Source organism: Anas acuta, chromosome 24 (assembly GCF_963932015.1).
Source record: "Anas acuta chromosome 24, bAnaAcu1.1, whole genome shotgun sequence".
NCBI lineage: Eukaryota > Metazoa > Chordata > Aves > Anseriformes > Anatidae > Anas > Anas acuta.
In genome coordinates, this window is record NC_089002.1 from 5,540,179 (window position 1) to 5,547,706 (window position 7,528).

The following is a 7,528-nucleotide window of genomic DNA, read 5'->3' on the forward strand; positions in this document are numbered from 1 at the left end:
GCTGTGGTTCCTGCAAGGGATGAAATGTGTTTTGCATGTCTTTCAATCTCTTCAGCTGCAAGAAGGAGATTTTCGTTTGGAGTTTGCAAGATGGCCACAACTTGGGATTTTTATTCCTTTTTTTTAAAGACACTCTGACACTCTCCCACCCTTTTTAAAAGGACACTTAGGAATGCCTTAAGGTTCCTCTTTACTATGGGGTGTGGAAGGGCACCCAAATGTGCTATGGGCAGGGCTGCGATGAAGGGGCTCTCCCTGCCTGCCCAGGCTGGCAGCCTGTGGTGCTGTGGGTGCTCTGTGGGCCTGGTGCTGGTGGGATGAGGGAACCCAAACCCCCTTGGTCAGCCTCACACCCTGCCCCAGGGCTGCCTGGTGGGGCACCATGTGTGGTTGTTGACTGCTCTGCTCCGTGCTGCTGCTGGGATTCTCCAGCTTCGTGACAGCCAGCTCCACATCTCACAAAACCAGATGAGGTATTTCATGCTGTAGAGAAACTTTATAAAGCCAACAGTATTTTGTACAGAAAGTTTTTATTGTACTGAGCGGCGATACTGGAAAACCAAGTATCTGTATTTCCATAAGTGTTGTGTCTGTAGCTGTTGTAACTGGTTCCCAGTGCAATAAACTAACCGTGATCAGCTGAGCTGTGGTCCCTGTTCCTCTGGGTGCATGCCTGGTGTGTTTCCAGCCCCTCTCCTGGGGGTCCCCTGAGGGTGAGGGGGGCATGGGGCCCTGGGGGTTCGGCTGGTCACTCCTGCCCCAGCCCTGGTCTGGGGACACGCAGTGCCCCTGGGGGTGCTGGACAGCCGCTGGCTGTGTGGGTTGTGTTGATTTCCCCTGGGATGAGAAGCACTTGGCCCTGTCTGCTGCTTTCTTCCCATGCTTGACCTCTGTTAGCTGCCTCATAAAACCAGGTGTCCCGTTTTCCCTGGGTTCTGGTAGTGTAATAGCCGTTGTATGCCTTACCGTAACTAACACGACTTTCCTGCCTCTGGCTTCCGAGAGGCTTGCGCAGCCAGGGCAGGGGGCCAGCTTGGTCTTCTAAGGAAAAATGTTTAAATAATTTCCTGCTGTTTTGACTTGGCTAGCTGATAAGTCCTTCTTACTAAAACCTCTGTTTTCTAGGGGTGGCTTCTGCCCCATGTGTCCCTCAGGACCCTGTGTCAGCCCCACCGGGCCTGCCCTCACCCACTCCATCCTGAGGCCTTGGTGCTGGGGGAAGAAGGGGTGCGTGTGGTTTGGGGAGCAGTGCTGCCCTGCTTGGGCAATGCAGTGACTCAGGCTGGGGATCCTGTAATTAATGGATCCTGTAATCAATCACTCGTGAGGCACGGGCACTGCTGCCCTGTGGTGTGGGTGGCTGGTGCGTGATGGGCACCGCAGCCTGCGTGGACTCTGCCCCTCAGCACGCCCGGCCCCAGCGCTGCCTCCTCACCCTGCTCCTCCCTGGGGGCTGGGGCCTTGAGGAGGGAGCGGTGCCCCAATTAGTCACAGTGCCACAATTAGTCACGTCCAGGCTGGGAGCAAAGGGTGGCTGCGAAGCAGAGTGCTGCTGAGGGGCTGTTTCTCCTGGGGGCCACAAAAAGCCCGTGGTGGGTGCGGGATGGGGCTACCTGAAGGGTGCTCTGGGGTCAGCGCCGTGCATGCCCCCCGCTGCGGCTCTGTGAGGCTGGGCTGTGTGAGTTATTGCACAGATTTCCTTGAAACCCTCTGTCAAGCTGCCTTCCTTCCGCCTGGGGGAAGCAAAATAAAATTCTCTTCATAGCAGGTAGAATTGAGGAAATACTTGGGAGCTAATTCCCATGTAGTTTGTTTTCCCAGACCTCTGAGGTCTCTGACCAGAAATGCTCAGCGGTGGCTGGGGCGGGGGCTCCGGCTGGCGGCCAGGAGCCGGGACCTCTGCCAGCTGCTGGCCACGGCACCCGGGGGGGCTCTGCCAGGGCTGGGGCAGCTTGTGTGGGGTGGGGAGAGCGAGCAGCAGCAGCCCCGCAGCAGGGGATACCAGGCTGGAAGGACTGGGGTCAAGAAGGCTCGGTCCTGCCAGCCCTTTGTCTCCACATCCCTGCTGCCTGGCCTCTTCCAGGTGATTTGGGGAATGCGGGGTGAGGTCCCGGTGACCCCACAGAGGCAAAACCTCTCCAGGAGCTCTGCTGCCTGCACTGGGCAGGAGCAGGGGTGAAGGCAGCGCCCTTCCCACCGGGTCGCAGCAGGCCAGGATGGGCAGGCAGGGGCTGAGCCCCACTCCCTGCAGCAGCCCTGGAGCCTTGCACGCACAGATCCTCCTGGCCTCCCGAAACAGCCTAATCCTCCCCATAATACACACAATCCCCTTCTGAGATGAAAGGCGTGAGCCCAGCTGCAGAGCTCATTCATGTGACAAGCATGAGGAGAGGATCTGGGTCCCTGCCCGCCGCACGGGTCCGGCTCTGGGCACAGGGGAGTTTATTCAGGTTTTTCGGGAGATTTGAGTTCTGCTGAGTCTGCAGCTCCGGCTGAGCAGTCAGGGCTGCTGCTCTGCAAACAACCTCCTCTGTTCCCAGCCGCCCTGTGAAGACACTGGCAGGCGTTATGCTGATGCTGTGCTGGCGAGAGGAGGCGGGAGGGCTGCTTGGCCAGAGGGCAGCCTGCTGGAAAACACAGCCTGGCCAAGGCTGAGATGGGGGCCACAGGCTGCCCCCATGCCAGACTCGTGTGGATGCCAGGTGCCTGCACCGTCCTGTGTGTGCCAGGGGATGGATGAGCTGTGCCAGGCTGTCCTGGTGCACGGGGGCTGCCTCGCTGGGTGCACGCAGAGCCCAGGGGCTCGCCAGCTGCGGTGCTGTGCCTGCAGCACGGGGGAGATGGGCAGGAACGGACACGGCTGTGTGCTTGGCTGCCTGCTCTGCGCTGAGCAGGGAAAAGCGATTTCCCCTTACCGTATGAGCAAAGCAGCATTACAGTGGACAGATAATCAATTGTTACAAGATGATCATCAATTATTTTCACTGCGCATTATATTCTGTTAATGAGAGCCCTTTGCCGGTGTCATGGATCCATTAAGGAGGAGATGAGTGATGCTCAGTTGTTGCATGGCAGCGAGAGGTGGCTGCAGAGAGCAGCGCAAGCCCCAGCGGGTGGCTCTCCTGTGGGGCTGGATGGGCTGTGCTCACTGCAAACATGGCCAAGGACACTCTCCGCTGCACTTTGCCCAGGCTTTTCCCCTGCTTTTTCAAGACCTTTGCTCTGCTTCCTGCAAACCGTGGTGGCCTCGTGTTGCTCAGGTGCATCTTGCAGCTCTGCGGGCTGGAGAAGCGGCCCCATCTGCAGGGTCTCAGGTCGGGGGGCACGTGGCTGTGCCCAGGGCAGGGGCTGGCACTGCTGCTGCGTGTGGGGTGCTCGCTGTGCCTCCGAGCCAAAGAGGTGCAGGGTGTGGGGGCCCCGCTGCGGGCAGGCCGATCCCGTCTGAGCTTCATGCCGTGGCTACGTGTGGTGGGAAGTGGCTGAACCGGCCCCGTGATGGGCCCGGACCCGTCCTGAGCGTGCCCACAGCCGCTGGGGCCGGAGCCTCGGCTGCTCGCCTGCCTGTGCCTGGAGCCTGTCCTGCACCCAGCGTGCGGCAGCAGCCGGGGAGCTGCTCCTGGGACCCCGCTGTGCTGTAGGGCCACCATCCCCTGGGCACACGGGGACCATGGAGGCGATGTGCCCCGCTGCGAACCAGCAGAGCCTGCCTGGGAAGCACTTTGCCTCCTGAAGCCATTGTGCCTCTCCTGCTCACCCCTCCTGGGCTGGCGGCAGCTGAAAAGCAGCTTTCACTCCGCGCTGCCCCGTGACGGGTCTCCCTGGCTCAATCTGAATTTAATTACTGAGGCTCGAGGGTCTGTGTGCTGCCGGCTGCGGGGCTGGCCACGGACACTCAGGGATGAGCATCGGCAGCTGGGCTGTGCCGGGTGGCAAAGGCTGGAGCTGGGCAGAACCGGGCAGAACAGGGCAGATCCGGGAAGAACGGGGCCGAACCGGGCAGAACCGGGCAAAACAGGGCAGAATCGGGCAGAACCAGGCAGAACCGGGCAAAACAGGGCAGAACCGGGCAGAACCGGGAAGAACCGGGCAGAACCAGGCAGGACCGGGCCGTGCCGGGCGCGGGGCTCCCCCTGGCGGCCGCCGCTCCCGCAGCTCGCAGCCGGGCGGGGGCCGCTGGGGAATTGCTCCGAAATTGGGGGGCGGGGGATTTGACGGTAAATGAAATGTGTTTGAAATTTAATTAGAGGCTGCATGTTGCGCATTGGAATGAGCCTTTTTTTTTTTTTTTTTTTTTTTTTTTTTTTTTTGTATGTGTGTGTGTGAATTTAATTGTTTGCAATAAAAGAGCAGCGCCTCATTTCCATGTTTCCATCTCCCCTACTCAGGGGGCCGGGGGCTGCCCATGGCCCCGGGGAGCGGAGGGTGGCGTGATGGCATTTGCCAGCCCAGGGGAGGTTGGTGTGTCCCTCATCGCGTCTATCTGCAGAGCTCAGCACTCCCCGCAGCCTAATTGAATGCAGTTTGGGGGTAATTGTTTTTTAATCACGTTTTTGCAGCCTGCAGAGATTGAACTTGCGCGGGGTGAGGAGAGCCATGCATCATGTGGGCTTGCTCTCAGTCCTGCCACCAGAAGCACACAGCTAAAACATGCAATGGTGAGGGGTGAGGGGTGTGGGGAGCTCCTCGCCCAGCACCCAGCCCGTTGGGACCCCCCGGTCTGTCCGTGCTGGTGGGGGCACCGAGCAGGCCGGGTAAGGGGCCGTCACCACAAGCACCTCCGCCTGCAGGGTTGCCTGGCTCAGGAGCCAACGTGGTGACCCCGTGGCTGCTGCTCACATCAACCAGTTGTGTAAGTCGAATTCAGAGGTTTGTTTTACCTCCTCTGTGAGCAGCCCCAGAACCCCCCTCTCTGCAGGTAAATGGAAATTAACAATCAGGAGAAGTGGTTGAGCAAGACCCTGCTAGGAACTAATCTGATGGAGCAGAAATTAAGGGAAGAAATGAAATATTTCAATTCACTCTCCAGACAAGAGCCCTCATTTGGGACTAGCCTCAATTTTCCTTTAAAATTTGTTTTAATTGCATGACTAGAAGAAAAAAAAAAGCCACATTTCCCTGAGACCTCCAGACGTCCAGTGGTGCTGGACGAGGGCAGGTCCCTCTGGGCTTGGGGCTGCCTCGGTGGCCGCACGGCGAGGTGCCCTGCAGGAGACCCATCTGAATTCGGGGTGACCGGGGCCGCCCTGCACACATCCCCAGCTCCTTCACAGCTTGTTCCTTCATGCATCTCTCTGAGGCCCAGGAAACATCCCCTCGGCCTGAAATAAGCCAGGCACCATCGCTCTGACGGGGCTCTCGTGGATGCGCTCCTGCACCCGCGGCGCTGGTGTGCTCCTGAGCCCTCCGCTGACCCCACCGGCGCTCCTCGTCCTTTCATGTCTGTCTCAGGAGCACCAGGAGCCCGCAGACAATGAAACGGTAAAGCCAACCAGGCTTTGAACTACAATAAACCCTGTGAAAATGGAATCAATTCTGCAGTCTGATGACTCAGTAATGAAGAGTCAAGTCCCACACTGTGGTGTGTCACATCTCTGATATCTTCATTGCTTTTATCTGCATGGAGGGAGCAGATTTACCCGGCTTTCAACTGAGACTGCAGCAAAAGGGCTGACGATTATCCCCTTCTCAGCGACATGCCGGGGGTTAATCCCTTGATGTGCCCCCAGCACACTGCTGATGGGAAGGGACTCTGCCAGCCAAAAGCTCCAAGCATCACAGGATCCCCTTCCCTCCCCATGGGACCTTCTGCACCCGTAGGTGCCTGGCTGCAAACCCGAGCCTGTTGCGCCAGAAGGAAGGAGCTGGATGATCGCTGCCCCCATTCCCAGTATGGGTGAAATCCTGCAGAGGGACGTGCAGGAGCACACAGCCAGCAACAGGGCTGGGGGCTGGTGCTGGGCAGCGCGGCCGCTGGAGGCGTGAGATGATGCCAGCAGGGAGGGCACAGCGGGAGCAGGGCAGCTGTGTCCCAGCAGCGCTTCCTCTGCGGGTGAGTCACGGCCCCAAAAGTGAGGGGACCCGATTTCGGGCTGGGCACAGCTGTGGTTGTTAAATGCAGGGACTGTGTGCAAGTTCCAGAGAGACCAAAGAAGAAAAGCAAAGGGATTATCCACCAAGGCCTCCCTGCTGTATGGCCCAGGGAGCCCTACCATGGGTTGTAGGGGCTGTATCGGTGACATGTTGAAGTAAAACACTGAATTCTCACCCAGAACAGCTCCTGCCACTACCTTAGGCCAGCCCCAACTTTAGGATGCAGTTAAGAAGCGGTCAGGGCATCAAGTCCTAGGGTGAAACCCAGGCACTGTCCTCTCCTCCTACCCCTCTGCAAAGCAAGAGGCAAAAAGCTGAACCTGGCAGCAGTCACAGCCCCGAGCAAGAAGGGCATCAGCCTCTTAAGATTCCTTCCTAAAGGATAGGTTCGTCCTGTCCTAAAAATGAGATCTTATCAGGTGTATTTTAAGTATGTAATGAATAGCATACAAGTCAGAACAAACCTAATTATACAAGGCACCTGTGCTAATAACTGCTTTTGAGACCATATGGGGATCGAATACACATCAAATAACAGGCAAAGAAAGCCATTATCTTGAAATGTCTGGTCCTTGCTCAGCCAAACACTATGAAATCATTATGTTTAATTATGGGATATCATCCTGGAATGCCGGCTCACTAATTATTTGTAAAGATTTGTGAATGCACATTATAATCTCCTGGACAGGGCACTGAAAGTTGCCACCGGCAGCTGCAGCCAATCTTGCTTTCCTGTGGCACCTTTTCTCCCAGGAGCTAGTGCTGCCTGATGCTACGATCCGACAGGCTCAGAGGTCCCTGCTTTGAGCGGAAAACACTGCAGCAGAAGCTGATTTTGCTTCGTTTTCTGCCTGCACCACGATGGGGTACCCGCCGCGCAGCTGAGGGGTGCAGGGCTTGGGCTGGGGCTGGGAGCTGGGGGCTGAGCGGGATGGGGAACTGCACCCCGATGCCCTGCACCCTGCTGCCATGCACCCTGCACCCCACTGCCCTGCACCCCACTGCCCTGCACCCTCCTGCCCTGCCCTGCAGCCAGCCCCGCGCTGCCCGTCCTGCGCCGGGTCCCGGTGCGGAGCCACCAGGGGGCAGAGCGAAGGCGGCGCAGGGCCGGAGCCGGGGGCGGCCCCGAAAAGATTTGGGGCGGTTTCCCGGCGGCGGAGGACCGGGAGCCCCCCTCGGGTGGGTGCGTTCCCAGCCAGCTGCAGATCTCCAGCTGGGAGAAAGAGCAGGGCGCGCCTCGTAACGAAGGAGAAACACCTGCCTGCTGGGGCACGCTGCTGATTGCAGTCTAATTTGTTGTTGTTAGAGGTAACGGGCAGCTTTTCTTCAGCCATAGAATTAAAAAGGGGAGAAAAAAAAAGGAGGAAAACCAAGTAGCAGCGCTCTCAGCACGTCTCCGTGGAGGTGGAACAAGTCGGCTTGATGCACAGCACGGCCA